This window comes from Pristis pectinata, chromosome 9 (assembly GCF_009764475.1).
Source record: "Pristis pectinata isolate sPriPec2 chromosome 9, sPriPec2.1.pri, whole genome shotgun sequence".
In the NCBI taxonomy this organism is placed as follows: Eukaryota; Metazoa; Chordata; class Chondrichthyes; order Rhinopristiformes; family Pristidae; genus Pristis; species Pristis pectinata.
The window spans coordinates 78908845-78934630 of NC_067413.1; the positions used below are offsets into that span (position 1 = coordinate 78908845).

The following is a 25786-nucleotide window of genomic DNA, read 5'->3' on the forward strand; positions in this document are numbered from 1 at the left end:
GTATCGTAGTTGATTCGGACCTACTGCCTTTGGTTAACACGAATGGAAATGGAGGACTGTGAACTACAATTCCCGGAGGACACGGGACGGACCGCGATCGTCCGTCGAGCTGGGGACCCGGACTGCTGGACAAGCGAAAGGTGTGCTGGGAGGAGAGGTGATGGTTATGTCACGTTTGTTTTTTTTGTTTGCTTTTTGTGTGGTGATTTTGAAAATCAGCGTTAATAGGAATTGTGCTGCTCCCGATCATGTGACTTGGTTACCTAATTGAAATGATTTATATTTTTTTCCGGAGAAGTTCCACTTTGGGATATGATGCGCTTCGCGTGTATGTCCACGGCCTTTCAAACGTGTTTTCCTCCCGACTGTGAGGCCGTGAGCGCGCTGGTTCGGCCGTTTAGAACGAGCTGTCGGGCCCGCTGCGTGGTTACCAAGGAACATCGATGTCATAGCAACCCGTCATTGTCCTGATTTGATGATGTTTGACTTTTTTTTACGTGCGTGCTTGCGAAATAATCGCCAGTGATGTAATAAGGTATCGTTCTCTGATGCCATTTGATGTCGCGCCTCTGTACCTGTTGCAGTGCTGGAGGTGTGAGGGTTGTCTGCTGCCTCTTGCGGTGCTGGAGGTGTGAGGGTTGTCTGCTGCCTCTTGCAGTGCTGGAGGTGTGAGGGTTGTCTGCTGATGCTTTGGTGCTGCTGCTTCCTAGGGCAGAGCCACCAACAGAACATCAAAGGTAGCCAACTCTCAAATAGCAGTAGTGGCTGGTCCAAAAGTGTATCAAAAGTCACAGATTTCAATTCTTAAAGGGACATTTACACATGTATTTCCTTACAACGTACAAGGAGGCCGCTCAGTTCATCAAGTCTGTGCTGGCTCACAGAGCTATCATATTTCCCCACTCATTTTTCCTGTAACCTATCCTCCCACATTCCCAACAATTCTACACAAAGGGCAACTTACAATTGCCAGTTAACCCATGAACTCGCCCATCATTGGGATATGGGAGGAAATCGAGGTGGTCACAGGGAGAAAGCGTAAACTCCACATGGACAGCAGCGTTGGTCAGAATCAAACTCAGGTGACTGGAACTGAGGCAGTAGCTCTACAAGCAGTGCCATTGTATACTATGCTACTTCCTTTTTCAAAAAAGTAGCTAAATCCATTAATACTGTCACCTGTTTACATATACAAAATAAAATTAGTTAACTATTTACAAAGATGAAATAACAGGTTAAATATGTACATATGAATAATCAAATACAAACTCAAATATAAATTAAATCAGCTAACTACTACTTTGCAGCTGAGATTACCACAACTGTAAGGGTGCCGATGTATTTGGACTTTTGTTATCCAGCTTCACCACAGTTTCTAGCTTCTAGTACTTCCAAAATCGTCCCATGGTTTCATCATGGCAATCTTCCATGGTTGGCGGTTAGAGTCTCAAACTGTGTCTCCCACTTGAAACCAACTATCCTGACCTTGTGACTTGTAGGACCCCTTTGGGCTCTTCATCTTTTCAAACTCTGCACTTTTTAACTTTGCACTTTTTAACCATGTCCCCAAATGATGATCCATTGACTCAGCCAAGAATGTCTTGTGGTGAAGCATGAGATGGCCCTGCACATGGCAGAAGCAATGATTCATAGATCACATTGACTCCTTCTGTAATAACTGCCACTTAATTATAATCTTCACCATGTGGACAAATTCTTCAGATTCCTCATTACACAGTGGATGATGTGGGGATATCAGGCTATACTAGATACGATTAGAACAGAAGAATGTGATAAACTCTGCCTACTTGAACTGTGGACCACTTTCAGAATCCATTTCCTCAGGGAGGCAAGTGTTGAACGTCTGACTCAGAGCCTCTATGATCCATTCTATGGAGGTGTACGATCCAAACAGCTAGATTTCAAACCACTTTGAATGGCTATCAACCACCATAAGGAGATACTCCCTTCCCTACAGAAAGAAGTCAGTAGGTACCTGGAAGGAACGGGGTACCATCTGCACAGAGTGACAAGCAGCTGTGGTCTGTAGGTCTGACGCACTGGTAGTCTTAAAACGCTGAATAGGCAACAGATGAACTGGCCAGTACACTTAGCCTCTGGCCACCTTAATTATCAACAGATACCCTGTTCCAAATTAATTATTGCCTTTTCATACAGCAGCCATGATAGCACATTCAGTGTAGCATTTTGCTTTGATAAATATTACTCAAGAGTCATTTAGAAGTGACAGTATGATGACCCATTGTTGGAACCATGCAGTTGTCATCAGAACTGACTTTGGCCAAAAATTGCCACCAGTGATCTGTGGTCTGCAATTGCAGTTAAATGCCTGCCAACTAGAAACTTTTGAAATCAGAAAACCCCAAAAATGATGGTCAGGGCCTCCTTTTAAATCTGTGCAGTTTTTCTCAATGGAGGCAAAGGGGAAGTATATGAAATTGGTTGCTCCATTGCATACATAGAGACCACATCCACCCCATGATTGGAGGCATCACCTGATAGTTTTAATGGTTACCTTAGGTCATAATAGACAGGAAAGATTCATGACTAAATTTTACATAATTTATATTCCCTCCATTGCTCTTTACTCCAGAACCAGGGATGCTTTGTGTAATAACTTGTGGCAGGTGTGGTGGCCAGACATGGTAAAATCTTCAAGCAATCCTGAAGCATACCAAGGAAAGAGCAAAGTTCAGTAACATTAGTTGGCTCTCACATCTAATTTGCTGGACCTTTTCCAAAAAGATCTCTGCATGTTCTTGCCAACTCTGAATCTCTGATGGATAACTTTGGACTGGAGAAATGCACACTAGCTCTGTTTAAACTGTATAGCTGTATATTAGAGTCAGATTACTACAACACAGAACCAGGTCCTTTGGCCCATCTAGTTCATGTCACCTGATCTTCTGCCGAGTCCCATCTACCTGAACCCAGACCGTATCCCTCCAAATCCCTCCCATCCATGTACCTGTGTAACTTCTCTCAATTGAACCTGAATCTACCACTTCCACTGGCAGCTTGTTCCACACTCGCACCACCCTCTGAGTGAAGAAGTTTCCCCTCAGATTCCCCTTCAATATTTCACCTTTCACCCTAAACCTATGTCCTCTAGTTCTAGTGTCACCCAACCTTAGGGGAAAAAGCCTGCATACATTCACTCCATCTATACCCCTCACAATTTTGTATGCCTCAATAAGATCTCCACTCATTCTCCTGCACTCCAGGGAATAAAGTCCTAACCTATTCAACCTTTCCCTATAACTTAGGTCCTCAAGTCCTGGCAACATCCTTGTAAATTTTCTCTGCAGTCTTTCAAGCTTATTGATATCTTTCCTGTAGGTAGGTGACCAGAACTGCAAATTCTCCAAATACTCCAAATTTGGCCTCAACAATGTCTTGTACAACTTTCAACACAACATCCCGACTCCTGTACTCAATGGTCTGATTTATGAAGGCCAAAGTGCCAAAAGCTCTTTACAACCCTATCTACCTATGACACCACTTTCAAGGAACTATGGATCTGTATTCCCAGGTCCCTTTGTTCTACCACACACCTCAGAACCCTACCATTCACTGTGTAAGTCTTACCTTGGTTTGTCCTCCCAAAGTGCAACACCTCACACTTATCTGCATTAAATTCCAGCTGTCATTTTTCATCCCATTTACCTTTGTGCTTTAAAATATGTTGAGAATTTTCTTGGCTCCCTCAAACACTCCTGTTTGGCTTCTTATAGCATTGAGGCTTTCACTTGATTGCACAGCCACCTTGGGATCCCTAATAGCATTTTATCCATTATAGATTGAAAGATCTTTTGGGCTTACCTTAACCCCATGTGATAGCTTATTGCAGAGATATAAGTTCTTGTCCATATTAACTGCCAGGCAACTCAGACTCACTGAGTCTACATTCAGCTGCCCATTGATATGAGACAGGTCTGGCTTGTTGGAAGAACTTGTCAGGTCTGCAAACATACTTTCAAGTTGGACAGGAGATACTACTCATGTAAAGGGTGTTTTTAGGTAACTTTGTAGTCTGCACAAAAATGTACAGTTTTATCAGGCAAAGAGATCATCGTTAATGAGGTTGCCCATTTACAATGTTGAACCTTCACCAACACCCCATTCTTTTTTAATTTGCATAGCTCCTCTACCTGCAGCTTAAAGATATAGTGAAATAAATGGGCTTGGCTGCCAGGCAGATTTGATTGTGGACCTTGTATCAACAATGCTGCTCTATGAGCTGGTGAAAGTGTAATACATCACAAGCTTCTGCAAACCACAAATGCCAACACCAGTAACTGCTGTAGAGATGTGTCCATATCCGGTCTCTTCCCATTAGTTTCAGCCACAATTATTTGCAGTTTCCCCTGTCCAGATTATGCATGACGTTTCCCCAAGCATTTGCAGGACCTCCCCAGAGTACACCCATAGAGTGGCACTGACAATTAGTCATGGAAATCACGGCACACTAACAAGCGATCCACACCCATATGATTTCTATCTTCCGCACTCAGCCATTTAATCATAACCATAATCTTGTAATCACTAAAATGCTATACACAATAATGGACATAACATTAATTTTTGGGGCTTGTATCACCCCTTCATTGCCACCTTCCACTATGTACATGCTGGTGTTTACCAATTTTTCAACCTTTGTGATGCACAATTTCCTACCTACATGGCTTTCTGTGACCATGTGCCTTGCCACTATGGATAAAGATGTGGTTGCTGCCATTATTTTCTCTTTTGCTTGTCTGTGTTTGCACTCCAAGATCACATTCCAAGCAAGACTGCATCACATTCTTAAATGTCAGTTCTGTTCCAGTGGCTATCTACATTCTTCATCAAATATCAAGTTAAAGAGTTTTATCTGAATCCTTTCATCGAGTCAGCCAGTCCACACACCAAACAGTAGAGCAGGGCCTGATTTAAAATGATCTGGAAATTGCACTTTTCTATTATTGTCTTTAGTCTGTATTCATCAACAATTTCCTCTGGCCCCTGGTTGCGTGTGTCAGACTTGTAACTGCTAAAAATTTCAGTCAATACTGGATTAAAATGTCTGTAAAAGGTTTTTACTTTGTCTTTCTATTGGACCTCATCTGTGGTTCATAGTGCAATCAGACTCGAGGTAGAGTATTAACGTGTACTCTATTAACTTCACACTGGATCCTTGTCTTGCTGATCTCTCAAGCAACAAAATCCTAAACCCCTTGCCAGTGGGGTGTCTGTATTCCAAAGATGTATGGGTTAAGAGTTGTGGGCATGCTATGTTGGCGCCAGAAGAGTGGCGACACTTGCAGGCTGCCCCCAGCACATTTTTAGTAATGCAAAAAGACATATTTCACTGTGTTTCGATGTACATGTGACTAATAAATAAATATTTTGTATCATGTCACTTTGGTGTAGCTGCAGACTAAGTCAAATAAGTTGAGGTAGAGCTAGCAGGAAAACAGTCAAGGCACTACTAACAGAGGGCTGGTACAATAATGTATCAAAATCTGTGCCAAGTGGTACACTAATTCTTAAAGGTGCACACATACTTGTGCATACTGCATTTTCAGAATGAGGGTGAAACACGTCTTTGAGAAAATTCATTTCTTCACCTTTCGCACAAACAGATTTTATGTCATGTTCATGACTGCAGTACCATATACTCAAAAAAGAGTGAATGTTGTAATTCTAAAATATATGCCAGAAATAATCGATAGGGTTATGTAAAACCTAATTTTACTGGGGAGCCATGCCAAGGAAACACTGAAGTTAAAATCGTTTTACCTTTTTATATTTCCAAGCCATGTCTTGGTGGCTTAATCAACAATATTATCCTGGATAAAATGTGCCAGGGCAGTCTTTGAGGATTAGGGTCTTTGAAGATCAAGATCTCAGATCTGGCTCAAGACTTCTGAGCACTAGTGATCCTTACCTTTCTACATGCTTCTGGAACCTGGACCACCTACGTCAGCTACTTCAATGCACTGGAAAGATAGCAAAAACTGCTGTCTCTGCAAAATACTTGAAATTCACTAAAGTAATGAATGTTCTAGTATCTTCTTCCCAGGCCAACAACCACAACACTGAGGACACAGTTACACACAGTCAGCTTTGTTGGGCAAACCATGTTGTTCAACTCCTACACCAGATTCCCAAAACAGACACTTAATTCCAAGTTCTGTCATGGGAAGAGATTATCAGGCTGGCAGACAAAAAAATTAATGGATTTGTTTAAAGGTTCCTTGCAAAAATATAATATTCCCACTGACTGTTGGGAATCCCTGGCCCATGTCATCTCAAAATGGAAGAATATTCAGTATGGTATTGTGAACCTTGAGTTCGTGCATCAAGAACACAGAGGGGCTGTGCATAAATTGTGAAAGGAGCACAGCACCTCAGGTACTGTGCAAGAAGGAGGAGAAACAAAATATTTGATGTTTGTCATATGCAATTAAAAACACCATTCACAGTAACTGTAACTAAAATATCTTAATTTTTTTCTCATCTCATCTACTCTTGTGCCTTTCATATGGTGTAAATGTGTCTACATCACTGCCGTATCATTCCTTCATTTCAAAGTATGGTTTACTCCTTTATATCTCACAGACCTTACTTCAGATAATATTCATAAAATAATAGAATAGTTCTGGCAGAGGAGGAGGCAACTTGGCCCACCAAATCTAGCTGGCTTCAGCTAGACCAATCCCATTGCAGTCATTCCTCAGTCTTTTTCAAATAATAGTGCAAATTATTCTCTCTCAAGTGCCTCTCCAATTTCCTTTTGAAAATGCTATTCTGTTTCCACCACTCCTTCAGTTAGTTAATTCTAGGTTACAACTACTCTCTGCATTATCTTTCTTTCTCATATTCCCTTTGTATCTTCTGCCCCCTTATTTGATGTCTTTCACTTCTCAACTCCCAATTTTTTATTTCCCTTTTCCTTCCATCTGTTTTCTTCCATTCTCTTTTTATTTCTCCCATTTCATTTCCACAGCCGTGACCTCATTTTCTCTCCTCTCCTTGCAAAGATATTCAACCAGTTTTACTAGGGCTATCTTCTACTCAAAAACCAATCCTTAACTCCACAACCAAATCTTTGCAAACCACATCCCACCTTTAATCTCCTTTCCCTCTTAAGTCCTTGAATCTGTTATAGCCTCCATATTTCAAGCCTGTCCTACTAGAGTATGCCTAAATTTCTCCCAATCAGTTTTCTGCCTTGCCACAACAGGACAAAGGCTCAGTTACTAAAGATTTCACATGTGACAGCAACAAAGGCAATCTATCCTTTGTCACACGACTCATCTCCAGCCTTTGACTAGACCATCGCTAAACAGCTCAAGTCATCCAACTGGGTGTGATCACACTTGCTATTTTCCTTCCAGTCCAGAGAATCACCAATATTACATTTAATATCCCCAAAGATCCTTGGCCTTTTCTCATTTACATACTGCCCCTCAGCAATACCCAAAAACACAGCCAAAGTTGTCATGTGTATGCCTGTCACTCATGTGCTAGATACCAAACTCGCAAAAAAGACACTATTCTGTCTTTGGAAGAAATTACTAGGCAGAGTAAGAGACTTTCAACTGAGATATTAAACCCAAGGGCCTGCTAGTTTTTCTCTCTCTATTAAATGTGTTCATACTAAATTATAATCCAGTGCAAAAGATGGAACTAAAATTGCTATGTAAAACTAGATTACTTCTAGATTAATTATAATTAAAAATTATTAGTAACCAGTTAAAAATTACTTACTAATTATATAACTTAAATTATGGCAGGTGATGTGTTGTGGCTGTGGCATAAGAGTGCTGATAGAGACAACTGTAATCAATGCTGGCCACATTGGTTTCAGCTGAGAGTTGATGAACTGGACTCCCAAATTTTGGACATGTACATGCTTCTGGAAGGATTAAAGTTACGAGGGCACTTGTTTCAAAGACACCTCTTCGACTTGATCAGTGGACAGGGACAGGAGTGTGTGATGACCTTTGAGGCAATTATGGGGTTTCAGAAGGTAGCATTGGAGGACCCTCAGCCTTTGCAATTGTCCTTGTGTTGGCAAGTACAGACATTGCAGGGAGGGGGCACCATAACCACAGGGTCCCATTAAAGATCAGAGAATGAAGAGGAATGAAGGCAGGGTTGCCTGCCCAGTGTAGGGGCTAAGGGCATCTCCTCAAAGCTGGAATTTGGTGTGGAAGGGAAAACTGTTGTGGACCATGTAGGAAACATGACACAGGTAGCACAATGAAAGAGGTTCTGCATAGGAAGTATGAGCAGCAAGAGTCTAAAATGTAAAATTAAAAAATGTAATAATTTTTATTACTACCTGAGAGTATGCAAATTGTCATTGGGTCAATTCGATCAAAGATTTGAAGGTATTGCTCAAAGATTGGAAGAGAAGTGAATTTCAATTCAGAGGTCACTGGTGCTAGCACTGGAGAAAAAGAGATTTGTTCTGTTGGGATGGATTTCACTTGAATCAGGCAGAAACCAATGTTCTGGTGAATTGCATAACTAGGGCTATAGATAATGTTATAGAATGCTTTAACCTAAAGAGAAAGGACAAGGTGATAACGCAGGGTAGCAAAATGGGTAATGATAACTAGAGTGTGCCAGGAAGAAATAGAGCATACAAATATGAGGGTGCACCTGCAAATAGAGTCAGAGAAGGAAAGTTACAAAACAGCAAAACTATGGATTCTTTATCTGAATACATGCAGCATTTTCAACAATATACATGAATGGATGGCTCAAATATAAATAAATGCACATGATCTGATAGCCATTGCAGAGAAGTAGCTTTTTGACCAAGGCTGGGTAATATGTCTTCCAGAAGATATTTTGGAAAGATAGGCATAAAGGAAAAGGAGATGGGGTAGCTCTGTGAATAAATGATGATCAGTATATTGGTGCAAAATTTTTTGGATGCATAATCATGATGTAGAGTCAGTTGAAGTGGAGATAAGAAATAACAAGGGAAAGGAGTCACTGGTGGGAGGTGACTAAAGTCTCTCAACAGGAGCAACATAGTCAGAAAGAGTATCACTGTAATGTGGGCTTTCAGGAAAGCTATTGCTATAATCAGGAATGACTTTAATCTTTAAGTTAAGTGGACAAATCAAATTGACAAAAGTAGCCTTTGGGATAGATTCATAGAGTGTATTCTGAATAGCTTAGAACAATACTCGGGAAAATGTGATTCTAGCAGACTGGAAAACCACAAATATGATATCCCTATTCAAGGAAAAAAGAATAAAGCAAGAACCAAGGAAAATTGCTGAAATACATTACTAAAAAAGTATTAGGAGCACATTTTGGAAATCAAATTACAATTGAGCAGAGTCAACTGAGTCAAGGGAAATTGTGCCCAACAAATTTATTGGGAAAGCATTGTCAGTAGAAACAGGTTATTTTCAGGTTGGCAACCTGTAACCTATGGGGTGCAACAGGAATCAATACTAGGGCCTCAACTCTTTACATTGAATATTAACACTTGGATGAAAAGGCTGAGTGTATGGTAATCAAATCTGTTAACAATACAAATTCAGGTGGGAACAGAATAAGTGAGTAGGCAAAAAATTGACAGGTGAAGTATAATGTGGTAAATGTAAGGTCATCCACTTTGGTTGCAAGAATAGAAAAGTAGAATATTATGTAAGTGGTGAGAGACCACAGAATACTTCTAAGGTATCTGAGGTCCTGGTATATGAAACACAGAAAGTTAGCAGACAGGTATGGCAAATAATTGGGGAGGCAAGTATAACATTGGCCTTAATTACAAAGGCAATAAGGTATGGAATTAGGGAAGTCTTGCCACAAATGTACAAAGTGTTGATGAAAGCATGTCTGGAGTATTACTTACAGTTTTTGTCGTCTTATTTAAGGAGAGATATATTTGCATTGGAGGCAGTTCAGAGAAGGTGAACTAGGTTGAGTTTTGGAATGAGAAGATTGTCTTATGCAGAAAGGTTGAATGGCTTTTGTCTGTACTTGTGGCCATTTAAAAGAATGAAGGTGATCTTAATGAAATATATAAGTTTCTGAGGAAGATTAACAAGGTGGATGCCAAGAGGGTGCTTCCCCTCATGGGGGAATCTGGAACAGGGGAACATTCTTGCAAACTGAGAGCTTGCCCATTTAAGGCAGAATGGTGGGGCAGCACAGCAGTTAGTGCAGCTGCCATACAACACCAGGGACCTAGGTTCAATCCTGACCTAAGGTGCTGTGTATATAGAGTTCCAATGTTCTCCTTGTGACAGTGTGGATTTCTCCCAGATGTCCTCGTTTTCTCCCACATCCCAAAGTTGTACTGGTAGGTTAAATGATTGCTGTAAATTATCCTTGATGTAGGTGGATGGCAGGAGAATCAGGGGAGTGGAAGGGCAAGTGAGAAAGATTATGTTCCAGGCAACTAATGGGGCAATTGGACTGATGGGAATGCTCTGAGAACCAGTAGAGACTCAATGGGCTATGTAGCCTCCTTCTGTATCATTAGGGAATATATATGAAACAGAAAAGAATTTCTTTTTTCAGTAGAATTTTGGAATTCTCTGAGAGAATTGTAGAGGCTGATTAATTGAATATGTTGAAGGTTGAGTTCGAGAGATTTTCAGTCTTTAGCAAATGTTGTGAGGAAAGGTTCTTTGGGGTCTCAAAAGTAGAGGACTCTGGACACAGTCTTTGGATTTTGAAAAAGGATTTATTCACAAAGACAAACGCAGGAATGGAATGAACGGGAATGGATGCACACTCGCACACGGGTGATCACAAAACGTGAGGGGAGTCGCAATGGGGGTGAAGTACACATACACACACAGCGAACTAGTTACAAACAATCAGGGAAAATGCAATATGGTGCCTGAACCCCCTGACTCTGGACAAGCATCGGCTCTACACTACCAGGAATCTACTTAGGATGCTCCTAAACCCCTGTGGAAGTGCACACTCTTACCAGTGGTCCCTCGGCATGGTTTCAACTTCTGCAGCAATCAAAAAGGAGAAAGAGCCACACGCATGTGGCATTCTTTATAGTGCTGGGGAGCTGGGTGGAGCTAGCTCGGGTAATTCAAGAGGTCCAATAGGTCATGGCCAGGTACAAAAGGTGTGCACGGGAACCAATGGCCAAGAGTATGTACTAATAAGTGGGTGGAGCCAGACCTTGATTGACAGTGGTGTCACTTTCAACCAGCACTCGATGGTGTCACATGACAGCCATGGCTTTTCACACCACAGGCAAAGGTTATGGGGAACAGGCAAGAAAGTGGAGCCAAGAACAAGAAAAGATCAGCCATGCTCAAGAGGCATATGGCATATTCCAACATCTATTTTTTATGTTCTTATATTCTTAATACTTTCTTTCTTATAAACTTTGTGATTCTTTCCCTCCCACTTTTCTCTTTGCTTTCTTTTACCCTGAGGATGAATTGGCACGCAGAACTCTAGAGTAGCAAAAGGATGTTTTAAGGGAAGTAGAGAATGCCTGAAACAAGTGAAGTCCTTAAGAGAAACTATTTACAGTTTTAAGATGCCTAGGATAAATAATGTTAGGAATCACTTGAAGAAGACGTATGAAAACTATGAGAAGAACAATGAAAATATTTAAACAGAATCCAAGGAAAATAATGAATTTATGAGTGGGCTAAAAATACAAGGGATAATGAAGGGAGGAAAATTAGAAATCCAAATGCTTTGGTAATTTAGAAATATATCAACACAAGGGCAATTGTTGAAAATGATGGAGAGTCCCTGAGAGCAGGGGATTGTCAATTTGTTGAAGATAACTAAATGAAAGGTAGAACTACTTAATTAATATGGGATAACTGACATCGAAGTAGATCAAAAGAAAATGTATCTATCTATCTATCTATCTACTGTATTTATTTATTAGTCACATGTACGTCAAAACACACACTTAAGTGCATCTTTCTGCATTACTGAGAATGTGCTGGGGGCAGCCCACAAATGTCGCCACTCTTCCGGCACCAACATAGCATGCCCACAGCTCCTAACCTGTATGTCTTTGGAATGTGAGAGGAAACTGGAGCACTCAGAGGAAACCCACGCCATACCGTTCCTTGATTAAATGCAGGAAGGAAAATTTGCCCTGGCCCAACAAGATAAATTCTAGGATACCATAAGAGTTGAGGGAATAAATTGCACGGGCCCCATAAATTATATTTCAAGACCCTATTCTATGTGCTTGTGTAATGAAGGACAGGAATGTGGACTATGATTAATTCATTTTTTGAAAGGATATTCTTAGCCTAATATCTGCAACAGAGAATATCCCTCTCCCTGGCTGCTATCTCAGGCTCAACCAGATAGTTTGCAAGTTCGAACTAATCACTTTCTGTCATAAAGATTACTTATTGTCCTTTCTGGAACATTGCTCCCTGACCTCAGCTATCTGTTACTGAGCCCTTCATTTGCATATTTTATAACCTCCAAATTCAACCTTTGCACTGCTTTTCTGGTTCACCTCCCATGTACCATTTTGTGGAAACCTCATTTGATAGAAAAAACTCACCTGCAATAATTCTAATTTTCACTTGGTCTGACTCATTCAATACCCTAGTGTGCTCCTGACTGACATTAGCTCCTAGTACAATCACACTTCAGTCTTAAAATTTCCATCTTTGTGTTCATGGCCAACTCCTCAATCTCTGTAACTTTCTCCATTTTCACAGCCCTCCAATTCTGGACTCTTGCACATCCCTAAATGACTTCACCTAACGAAATATTCAGCTTTAGAAATCCTCCTCCTCCCTGACTCTTTAACTGCCCTGTCTTTCCATCTCCCTTTTTAACTTTACCTTGCAGGAAGTTTTTAAACAGATGTCACATCATTCTATTGGCATAAGTATCCATTCTTATAGTCCTGTGAGGTGCCTTGGAGTGTTTTCCCATGCTGAGCATTATGTAATTGCAAATTGCTGTTTGTTATTATTAGAAGAGAATGCAGAAAGTAAAAAGTAGCAGATGTTGGAAGTCTGAAATAAAAGAAAAATGTGGATTGCTGCATGTCAGATACTGTCTTTGAAGAAGCAGTTCACTCAAGCTTCACATTGTTTCCTGTATTTTCCATTTTTACTAATGGGAATACTTTGGCTTGATAAGACTGTAAAAATAGCTAATAGAATTCTAGGTTTCATCTCTGGAGGTACAAATATAAAAGACAAGAAACTGATAAGCCTACATAAAACTTCAAGAAGAATTTGGTTATAATACTGGATACAATAATGTAGTCTCTGCACTGGTAGGAAAGTATTGAGGTTTCAGAGAGGGTACAACACAGATTCGCTATGATGTTGCCCACTTTGAGGATGTGAAAAGTTAATCCTTTTTTTAAAGTAACATATTTTATGTCATGTTATAAAAAATGCTTTAAAATCTAGGAAAGGGTGACAGTTAGAAAAGCAAACTGTTTCTGGTTATCAACAAATCAAGAACTAGAGGTTGCGGACAAAAGGTCAAGGCCCAGACATTCCATTGAATAGTGTTATTTATTTCAGCACCACATGATTAAAAATGCTCTTTTCATGGTTGCTATAACAACTGTATCCATATAATTTCACTTTACTCTTTAAACTTAATTTGGCATTTCCAGGGGTGTGTCATTCTTCACAGACTGTAATACTCCCTGAGTTATATGCAGAATACTTCATTCCCTTTTGGAGCATTGCAGGAGAAATAAGACCACATTGTCCCAATATCAACTATTGTTGGTCACAACTATGTTGGGCTCATGCTACAGCAAACTGGGACCCCACTAAGGTAATTCTAATTACTTACCTTATATCCTTTGCATTAACAACCCCCAACCCTGCAATGATCCCACCAACTTGACAGTGCCCCCAACCCCATCTCTTCCCAATTGTCTATTGGCCCTGATCTCACAAATCACACAATCACACTTCCCCAGGCCCTATTCCTCCAGTGGATGTCCTCTCCATCCTCTTAGCCCTCCATCATCCACCCTGATCCTCCAATGACTAAATCAAATCTAGCCATCTGGATCCCAATCCAATCTTTAATCGTCACCTTTCTTCAGTTACTTCCTGATGCCCTGATTCCCACCCCCCCCCCCCCAGAGCTGTCACCAGTTTCCAAAGCCACACTTCCCTTTACGTAATCTGCTGCATTCAAAGAAAAAAGTGAAGAAGTTTTCAGTGGCCTACTGCACAACAGCTATGCAACATGACTGCAATGGTGTGCACTACAATCCTTTGGTTAAACATAATAAACAAAATAGAGGGCACAATAAATGCCTTCATACAGCTGTGTGTCTGTATAATTCACTTTTGGTATTGTTAATTGAGTCACAAACTGTCCACATTCAAGATTAAAAGTTCAGTTAGTTTATGAAGGGTTGAAGGGAAAATATTTAGGTCAAACGATTCAAAAGGGAATGAGTCAACTGTAATGGCTAAATTAACATGTATAAAGATTACTACTCGTTAAATTGCTCTAGGTGTGCTCCACGTGTGGGAGCAGCTGAGATTTGGCAAGAGATTGAGCTGGTGAATTTAAAGTCATGAAGACCATCAGAATAATATTTCAGTAAAGTAGAATGTACAGTAAAATGTACATCTAGGAATCCAGGGTGGAGTGAACGATGCAGTTAAGCTGCTGTGGCTGGCAGGCTTAGAGCCCTGTTGGGCACCACTTTGGTTGTGAAGCTGTGAAATATGTACTGCCTGATCTCTGCTAATATGTCTAGTATTTGCCACCTTAGATTTTTGTTACTCAATATATACTCTATACTTGGGAAATCTGCCCAAGAAATGTTCTTGTATTTTTAATGGCACAGAAGGAGGTTATTCTGCCCATTAAGTCCATGCCAGCTCCTAGGAACACTCCCATCAGTTCCATACCCTGTCTCTTTATTTTCCTGTAATCCTGCAATTTATTCTCTCTCACATGTCCATCAACACCCCTTTGATTCTTTTTGTCTTAATCTACACTAGTGACAATTTAGAGCAGCCAATTAACCTACCAATATGTCTTTGTAATGTGAAAGGAAACTGAAGCACCTGGGGGAAACCCACGTGATCATGAGAAGAATGTGCAAACTCCACACAGATAGTATGAGGTCAGATGACATAGTAAATAATGTAGATGTAAGCATGATATTACCAAAAGATGTTGATAGATTAAAATTGAATCAGATGGATTTTGGTGCTTGTAAACACAAGGCTATTCATTTTCAATCAGAGAAGGATGGATTTAAATTTTGCTTTATATTGTGAAAAACTAGAGAGGGCAAAGGAATTTATGGGTCCGTCTGCACAGCTCACTAAAATATAATAGTCAAGTACAAAAAATAATCAGAAAGGCTAAAGGAATAAAGGGCTGGTGAATAAGGAGAAAGTTTTCCTATATAAAGCCTGGGTTACTGCACATTCAAAAGAATATATTGACCTTGGAAGAAACGTAATACAGATTCATCAGAATGTTACCAGAAATTCAACATATGAATTAGGAGTGGGAGTAGGGCACTCTGCCTCTCAAGCCTGCTGCACCATTTATAAAGACAATGGCAAATCAGATTGTAACCTAAACTCTGTATTCTTGTCTACTCACAGTGACCATTCATCCCCTTGCTTCACATGTATCTATCCAAATATGGCTTAAAAATATTCAAAGGTTCTGTTTCCACTGACCTTTAAAGGGGAGAGTACAAAGATTCACGACTTTCTGAGAGGAAAAAAGTATTTTCTCTGTATTAAATGGGCAACCCTTTAGTTTAAACAGTGACCCCTAGTTCTACTTTCTCCCACAAAAGGAAATATCTTCTCCACATGTTTTCTATCAAGACCCCTCATGATCTTACATATTTTAATTTTGTTTCAAATCTGCCTTCACTCTTCTAAAGTGCATAAACACGTAACCTGTCCAAGCTTTCATATGATAACCTACCTATTTAAGTTACTTGTTCAGTAAACTTTCTCTGAACTGGTTCTAACACATTCCTTAAAAAGGAGACCACTACTGCACGCAATACTCCAGATGTGATTTCACTGATGCCTTATGTAACTGAGGCATAGCCTCCCGACTTTTGTATCCAGTTCCCCTTGCAATAAAAAATAATATTCTGTTAGCTTTCCTAATTATTTGCTATTCCTGCACACTAGTCTTTTGCAAATCATGCACTCAGATCCTCTATATCTCACTCTACAGTCTCTCACTATTTAGATAATATGCTTATTTTTGATTTTTTTCTGTCAAAATTTCACATTTTCTCACACTATACTCCATTTGCCAGATATTTGCCCATTCACTTAGCCTCTCCCTATCCCTTCATAGCCTCCTTAAATCCACTTCACAGCTTACTTTCCTCTTTATGCCATCAGGAAATTTAGTAACCATACTTTCAATGATTTCATCCATATCATTTATATAAATACTACCTAATCCAGATGGGACATCACTCGTTACATCTTGCCAACCAGAAAAAGACCCATTAATGCCTATACTCTGTTAGCCAGCTGAACTTCTATCCATAATCTTGTGAAGTGGCACCTTCTTCTGGAAATCCAATTGTAGTACATCCATCAGTTCCTCTGTATCCAGACTAGATGCTAACTCAGTAATTTTTAAATTTGAGTTCAATGTATTTTTTTCAAACCAAGTGCATTAAAAGATTTGGATGTAAGCTGTAGATCAAGGTGGGATTTTGATGAAACCTAATTGCATTGAATGGATGAACACATTTAAGGGGCTGAATGATGACCTTGTGTTCTTTGGTATGCATGAAGTACTATATCCAACATCTAACAGTGAGCAAAAACATTAGTGTTTAATATGCATCAATTACTCAAATTTTATTCCATATGTAATATTTCAGGATTTTATGGGGAGACAGAAATTTAAACAAATCTTTAACAAAATTTTCTCTTCAGTGATTAAAGAGTGGAAACTGCTTATTATGGGAATCTGTGATTAATTTAATCAACAAAAATATGCATTTACAAAGTTTCTGACAATGTTTCTCCTCTATCCTGATTCCTCCAGTTGGATCATTTGTAATTAACAGGTCTTCACCACCATCTTTGAACTGGTAGCATTATAGTGTCCCTTGGTCTCCACCTCTGCTCCTAGTCTGTAACTTAGAAAATGTTTGATATATATTTTTTTTAGTTCTGATCAAAGGTCATCAACTTCTCTCCATACATGCTGCCTGACCTGTTAATGTTTCCAAATCTGCAGTCTCTTGTATCTCCAAAACAACCTTTACAGTTTGTACTGTATTCAAAGATTTGCTTAGATACTCTTCCAGCTTCTCTGTTCCTGCACCCCTTAAAGATTGTACCATTCATTGTATATGGCCTCTTCTCAACCTTCCTGCCAAAATGAACAACTTAACATTTCTCTGTGTTAAATTGTATCTGCCATATGTGTATTTCATCACTTAATGTCTATTACCGTCCTCCTTCTACATTTCGAATTTCCTGTTACTTTCAGACCTTGAAATGATGCCCTGTTTCTCCAAATCCAGCTCATTAATAAATATAACAATAAGCTGATGGTCTTGGTATTTACTTCTCCTCAGTTCAAAAAGCGACTCTACTTCCTGAATTTTAGCTAGTTCTGCAGCCATGTTCATTTTAATCCCCTTTAATTTCATGGACTTCAATTTTCCTAAGTTTATTACATTTTTCTTTGTCAAATGCCCTTTGAATAGCTATATATGAAGTATCAACCAGTACTTTCCTGTCTCATTTCTGTTACTTCATCAAAGAAATGAATTGGTTTGGTCAATCATGACTTGAGTTTACCAAATCCATGTTAGCTTTTATTTATTAACTCGGATTTTTGCAAGTGACAATCAACTCTGACCGGAGACTGTCTGCAGGCTTCAACTCTGTCCCACTTTTTTAAAATCATGTGTAGAGCATTTGCATTTTCCCAGTCCTTTGAGATCATTCACCTTTCTAATGAGTATTGAAAATTGTGACGAAAGCCATCACAGTTTCCACCTTTGTACAACAACTTGGGATGTATCCTATCCGCACAGAATGACTTTCAATTTAAGCATTGCCAATCTCCCATGTAACTCCTTATTTTCTATTTATTTTCTCCACCCCCGGATTTACTATGACATTGCAGCATCCTTTTCTCATGAAATTAAATGCAAAGTATGAAAACTAGTACCTCAGCCTCCACAAAATGATCTTCTGTTTGGTCTCTAATTGCCTACACTTTTATTCCTGCTACCTTTTCGTGATTTATATCTTTGTTATCTATTCTCACACAAGCTTTTTGCTCCTATTTCATTTCTGAGTTCTCTACACATTCTGTATTCACTCTGCTTTTTACTGTTGTTATGAAGGGGCTTTATTATTGCCTCTCCTTTTATCTGTTTAATTTTAATCTCTATATATTCTTAGTCTTATAGAGGTCTGCTTGGGATAGCTTTCCTTTTACCCTCTTGGGTTTGTACCAGAACTAGCTCCTCTTTGAAGATTTCCCATTCCTCTGTTACTTTGTTATCCACAATCATTCCCTCTTCCCTTTTCATCTCAATAAAAATAGCTTCTGTCCTTTTGAATATCTAAACATAATGATTTTTCTCTGTTCTCTTCCAAATGCTTCCCTTGCTCTAAATCCACAGAAAAATACAGCTCCAATATCTTCTCAAACTCACCTATTACCTGTCTGCGTGTGCTCCTCCCCCTCCCCCCACCTTCTTATTCTGGTTTCTGCCCTGTTCCTTTCCATTCCTGATGAAGGATCTCAGCCCGAAAAGTCGAATGGTTATTTCCCTCCATAGATGCTGCCTGACCTGCTGAGTTCCTCCAGCACTTCTTGTGTATTGCTCCAGATTCCAGCATCTGCAGAATTTCTTGTGTCTTGATCTTCTTCATTGGACTGGAAACATACTCAATAACAGTTGGTGCTGGGAGTGATCTAGAGATTGCTACCTTTGAAGACATGATCTATGATATGCTGACAATGGTAGTATTTCTGAACAGAGTGTTGGTAATCTTAATATCTGGCTGGAGGAAATTAGATCTTAGACTGTTTGTTCAATACCTAACTAAGAATACAGATGAATTAAAGAAATTAAGAGAGATGTTGGAATAGGTTGGGTTCACCAGCATAAGCGTGGAAGATGGCCCCTTTATTTTTGGATTATAGAACCAAAGAACAGCATGTCAATGAGTAGGAGGAGGGAGCAAAGAATAGATCCCTGAGTTCAAGGGAAGTGGAATTGGGAAGGGAAGCCATTGTGTCGTCCCGAAATCAATTTCCCTATCCGTCCGCTGTAAATAACACAGTGCCACGAGGTCGATTCGAACAAATACCTTTATTAGCAGTGCACCGCTAGGAGAATTCTCTTTAGCACTCACTAAGAGTCGCTTCCCGAGTTCTCCCAGTACAAAGGGGTAGACAGAGTTTTATACAGGTATTGTCAGGTGCCGGAGTTCTTGGTTGAGCAGGAAACGGACAAAGGGCTACTGCAGATGGACAAAGAGCAGCCTCACACCACAGGTTCAGCTAATCATTTTGCAATCGGGTGAGACAAAGGCAGGTATCACCTTCATTGTTTGAGACAGCCTTCCCATTTCCCGTTAAGATTGACCATCATCTCCATAGTCAAGCATAATGGGAATCCAATTAAATTCCAGACACAGCAATTACCACACAGCACCCAGCCCAGGAAAGCAGTGGTGTGGCTGTTCTGGCCTGAAGGACACTTTTTAAATCAGTATTTCAAGCAGCCATAATTCTCATCCGTCTTAAGATATCAATACAGTTCTAGTTTATTAATCCTACACCTCCTCAATTGCATGAGATTCTTTGGCTAAATTCAGAGAGGAAAAAGAGCAATCAAATGAGGAGAGTTTTAATCTTATATTTTATGCCTAGAAAGACACTGAAAGAGGCCAATCGGTGCTCGCAAGCGAGCAATTCTGTTCCTTCCACCTTTCCTTACTTCTTTGTAACTTATTCTTTCTCTTACATACCCATCAATTCCCTCTTTGATTCTTTTTTAACATTAACTTTCACTAGTTGATAAATTACTGTAGCCATGAACCCTCCCAGCATGTTTTTGGGATATAGGACGAAACTAGAGCACCCAGAGGAAATGTGTAAACTCTGCACAGACAGCAACTGAGGTCAGGAATAATTCTTGGTTGGAGGAGGATGGTGTGGTTGAGTAGTCAAAAGGTACAGAAAATGAAAACCAAAAAATTGTGGATGCTACAAAACTGAAATAAAAACAGAAATGCTGTAAAGATTCAGCAGGTCAGGCAACATCTGTGGAAAGAGAAACAGTTACTGTTTTAGGTCAAAGACTTCATCTGATGACCTGAAATGTTAATTCTTTTTCTGTTTCCACAGATGCTGCCTGACCTGTTGAATCTTTCCAGCATTTCAGTCATAGAGTTATACAGCACGGAAACAAGCCCTTTGGCCCAACTTGTCCATGCTGACCAGGGTGCTTTCCTGAGTTATTCCCATTTGCCTACACTTGGCCCATATCCCTCATAAACATGTCCAAGTGCCTTTTAAACATTGTAGTTGTATCCTCATCCACCACTTCCTCTGGCAGCTCATTCCATATACCCACCACCCTCTGTGTGAAAAACTTTCAACTCGGGTCTCCTTTAACTCTTTACCCTTTCACCTTAAACCTATGCCCTCTAATATTAGATTCCTCTACCCTGAGAAAAAGACTGTGACCATCCACCTTATCTGCGCCCCTCATGGTTTTATAAATCTCTATAACGACCCCCTTAGCCTCCTTTGCTCCAGGGGAAACAGTCCCAGCTCATCAAGTCTCTCCTTATTACTCAGGCCCTCCAGTCCCAGCAATGTCCTTGTGATTCTCTTCTGCACCCTCTCCAGCTTGATGACATCCTTCTTATAGGTAGGCGACCTGAACTGCACACAATATTCCAGCTATGGTCTCACCAACATCCTATACAGCTGTAACATGTCATCCCAGCTCCTGTACTCATTGCTCCACCTGATGAAGGCAAGCATGCTATATTGCCTTCTTCACCACCTTGCCTACCTGAGTCACCACTTTGTACTTGCACCCCTTGGCCTCTCTGTTCTACAATACTCCCCAGGACCTTGTCATTTACAGTGCAAGTTCTGCCATGGTTTAACTTCCCAAAATGCATCACTTTGCACTTGTTTGAGTTAGATTCCATCTGCCATTCCTTTCCCCACTTTCCCAGTTGATTTAGATCCTGTTGCAACCTTAAGCAACCTTCTTCACTGTCCACCACACCACCAATTTTGGTGTCATTCTCCAATTTACTAATCATGGCACCTATATTCTTATCCAAATCATTAATATATGTGACAAACAACAGGGGACCCAACACCGATGCTTGCAGCACACCACTGGTCACAGGCCTCCAATCTGAAAAACCACCCTCCACTACCACCCTCTGATTCCTTCCACCAAGCCAATTTTGTATCCAATTGGCTAGCTCACCTTAGATCTCATGTGATCTCACCCTCCGGACTAGTCTGCCTTGCTGGACTGTTTTTCATAAGGGGTGCAGAGAAATTGAACAGATATAACTCTCCAAGCTCACAGTTAGAGAACATCAAACAGAGAACTCGCATTTCATGTTCTCAGATTGTATCAAAGTACTTCCTATTGTTTTTAAGTGTACATTACATTGTTGTAATATTGGGAACAGAAGATAACTAATTTGTGTACTATCAAGTTGTACAAACAACAATGAGATAAAACATAGAACGTAGAACAGTACAGCACAGAAACAGGCCTTTTGGCCCACAATGTGTGTGCTGACCATGATGTCAATTTAAACTGCACATCTGCCTGCATGTGGTTTATATTCATCAAGTCCCTCCCTGTTCATGTGGCTGTCTAAAAGCCTCTTAAAAATTGCTATTGTATCAGCTTCTACCACCTCCGTCAGCAGTGTGTTCTAGACACCTACGACTCTGTGTTAAAGAAAAACTTGTCACATAGATCTCCATTAAACTTTCACCCTCTCACCAACTTTTGCCATCTCCCACCACCAGGTACACCTTCCCCTCCCCTCTCCGCTTTCCACAGTGATCACTCTCTCCACAACTCCCTTGTTCGCTCATCCCTCCCCACTGATCCCCCTCCAGGCACTTATCCCTTTAACTGCTCTAAGTGTTACACCTGCCTCTACACCTCCTCCCTCACCACCATTCAGGGCCCTAAACAGTTCTTCCAGGTGGGGCAGTCCTTCACATGTGAATCCACCGGTGTCATTTATTGCTTTCAGTGCTCCTGGTGCGACCTTCTCTACATTGGTGAGACTCCCCGCAGACTGGGGGATCATTTCGTTGCACACCTTTGCTCTGTGCCTGTAATAGCCAGGATCTCCCAGTGGCCAGCCATTTTAATTCCACTTCCCATTCCCACACCGACATGTCTGTCCATGACCTCCTCCAGTGTCAAGTTGAGGCTAGATGCAGATTAGAGGAACAGCACCTCGTATTCCATCTTGGTAGTCTCCAAGCCGACGACATGAACATCGATTTCTCTAATTTCCAGTAACCATTCACCTCTGTTCCCCCTTTGTTTTCCCTTATCCCACTGGCCCCATTACCCCTTTTCTTTCCCTCCCCTACCCTCTTGATCTGCTCATCTCCCACACATTCCTCCCACCAGTTCTCCTCTTCACCTCCTTCCCTTTATTCCATGGTCCACTATCTTCTCCTATCAGATTCCATTTTCTTCAGCCCTTTGTCATCACCTATCACCTCCCAGCTTCTTACGTCATTCCCACTCTTCCCCCTCTCACCTGGGTTCACCTATCACCCGCCAGTTCTCGCTCACCCCCTCTCCCCACCCTTGGTAAAGCAGCAAGCATAATCAAAGACCCCATCCACCCCAAACATTCTCTCTTCTTCCCCTTCCCATCCAGTGGAAGATACAAAAGCCTGAAAGCACGTACCACCAGGCTCAAGGACAGCTTCTATCCCGCTGTTATAAGACTATTGAACAGTCCTCTAGTACATTAAGATGGACTGTTGACCTCACAATTTACCTAGTTATGACCTTGCACCTTATTGTCTACCTGCACTGCACTTTCTCTGTACTGTAACACTTTATTCTGTACTCTGTCATTGTTTTACCTTGTACTACCTCAATACATTGTTGTAATGAATTGATCTGTATGAATGGTATGCAAGGCAAGTTTTTCACTGTACTTCGTTACATGTGACAATAATAAACCAAATTACCAGTTTGCCTTCTTTACCACCCTATCTACTTATGTTGCCACTTTCAGGGAGCTTTGGATTTACACCCCAAGATACCTTTGCACATCAATGCCCCTAAGGGTCCTGCATTTACTGCATATTTTCCTCTTGCATTTGACCTCTGAAAGTTGTCTATATTCATCAAGTCCCTCCCTCTTCATGTGGCTGTCTAAAAGCCTCTTAAACACTGCTATCATATCTGCTTGTCCAGATTAATCTCCATCTGCCATTTCTCTGCCCATATTTCCAAATAGTCTATATCCTGCTGAATCCTTTGACAACCTTCCTAACTATTCACAACTCTGCCAATTTTTGTGTCATTTACAAACTTACTAATCAGCCCATCTATATATATCATAAACAGAGGTCTCAGCACCGATCCTTGCAGAACACCACTGGTCATAGACCTCCAATCAGAATAACACTCCTCTATCACCACCTTCTATCTTCTTTGGATGTTGACATAGATATTGGTTGATTTGGTTTTATTTATTAACACCATTTCTGTGTTTCTAAAGAATCATCTGAGGTCTGTAGAGTGGGTGGAAGCTGCAGGAGACATTCATACAAGAGGTTGTGGAATTGATATATCCTCTGGATGGGGTATCTGGAACCAGAGATGGTCCATTCAGGCGAGAGGTGAGAAGAAACGCCATCACAGGCAGGGTGATGTATTCTTGGAATCAAGAAATATAGGGTGAGTGTGTGAAAATGGAACGGAGGTAAAATAGAGTTGAATGGCAGAGTAGGCACAAGAGGCCAAATGGGTGGTATTTCTAACACACCTGCTTAATGTAATCTTTGTGGATGATAGTTCTTGATAAAATTGCAAAAGTATTCTCTGTACTAAATTTCGGTGTTCTTGCAGTAGGGGTCGCACGCCAGATGGTGTACTGAAGCACACTTTACTAAATAGCCATTCGGAAGTTGGAATGCCGGTTTGAAGTTGTAACGTGACTTCGATTCGTGGATTTGGGTCCTGCCCCATAAAGTTTAACATGTAATAACTTTGCTGACTGGCCAAGTCGTTTGCGAAGATATTTTATTGAAACCCGATGGAAATAAGCCAGCAACTCTTCCACGTCAGAGATTTCAGCCAGAAGCTCGGGAAAGAGAGAAGCAAAATTTCTCACTGAAAAACTGCATATAGTGGACTTTGGACCGGACTAAAGTCCGTTGGATCTTTATCTATACAGGCCCGCCCCCCTACAACTGTGAGACCTGGCATTAAACTTCCAAATGTAAGTCTAAGCATTTTGATGAAACAGTAAAATTGTAAACCAGTCTGGGTTGTTTGCAGAGGCCCCACCCATCGCACTCCCTGGCGCACAACTTCTCCACCTATCAGCAAGCGCAATACATGTTCAGTTACACCGACACCTTAAACAAAAATTACTAAAAGTCATACACGTTCTCTTATCTATGTCCCGCTGCCTGCTGTGCAGATTACTGCGGCGATTTATAATCGCTATTTCGTTCGGTAGTGCTGTAAATCAGTCGTTTAGTATTTATTTACTAAATGGTACTAACCTCCTGCACGCAATAAAATTAACATTTAGCAATTTTACGCCAACTCCCCCCCATACATTCTGGACCCGGAACTGGCGTAGGGGCCTTCCAGCTCGGAATGGGAACGTGCGCTCGCGGCCGCCTTCCAGCTCGGAACGGGAACGCGCGCGCGCGCGGCCGCCTTCCAGCTCGGAACGGGAACGCGCGAATGGAAATCGGCAGCTGAGCCGAGGACTTCGAAGGTGTAGAAGTGGCAGTAAGTTATGCGGCAAGTGTAGATGAGAACTAATGTGAGCAAAGTGTGTCTGAATGGTGAGTAACACTTGATCTGAACTCGCTACTCTTGTGGAATCGTTTTGTGTATGCAGTCATCACTGTAACGAAGTTAATAACGTAGTTAGCATTTATAATTTAAACTCTTAATTCGGGCCACCAGAATATTCTCGCGTTCGTTTACAAATTGGATGTTAAATGAATGCAGATGAAAAGTTTAGCCGACGTATCTGCTTCCTGCTTTAAAACAAGGTGAAAAGAAGTAGAAAAAAACCGCAGATACTGGCAATGTGAAGAAAGACAGAAACTGCTGGAAAAATCTCAGGTTAAGTAACAGAGCGTTTCAAGTCTACTCGACTTGACAATGGAAAAATGAAGTACAACGGTTGTAGGTCATGTTGTAGTCAAATAATATTTTTGCATTATTCATTTAATAATGTTCAGTAGATAAAGTGCTTTATACTGTTTTTGAAAGATTTCCCCGCACTTGTTTTTTGGTTATCCAGCAGATATTAAAAGTTACACTATTCATAAATGGTTTGCACACCCGCCAACAGCTTTGGTTTATGCGAATGTCAGCATAAATGCCTGCTGCTCAAAGATATTTTTGTTAAAGTTTGATCTACCCAATTCTGTTAATATGGTATTGCAGTGTACAGTTCAACAGGGAAAGACAATTTTACTTCTAAGTTTTCCCTCCAGAAAGATTTAGAATGAAAGAGTGTCAAACGAACTGAAATCTCAC

General features: G+C 40.6%; 1 protein-coding gene across 7 annotated transcripts in view; it reads left to right on the forward strand.

The window, feature by feature from the left end:
* The first annotated feature begins 92 nt into the window (after positions 1–92).
* Positions 93–25786, forward strand: part of sgk3 (serum/glucocorticoid regulated kinase family member 3) — a 93799-nt gene continuing 68105 nt past the window's right edge. For 2 of the 7 annotated variants that reach the window (XM_052022780.1, XM_052022789.1), the window contains exons 1-2: positions 118–157; positions 24131–24500. The gene's annotated coding sequence lies outside the window, so the exon portion shown is untranslated. Of the gene's footprint in view, positions 158–23795; positions 23957–24127; positions 24501–24794; positions 25081–25251; positions 25367–25786 lie in introns of those variants that run through there. The other 5 variants (XM_052022783.1, XM_052022781.1, XM_052022782.1 and 2 more) reach the window with 5 other exon arrangements.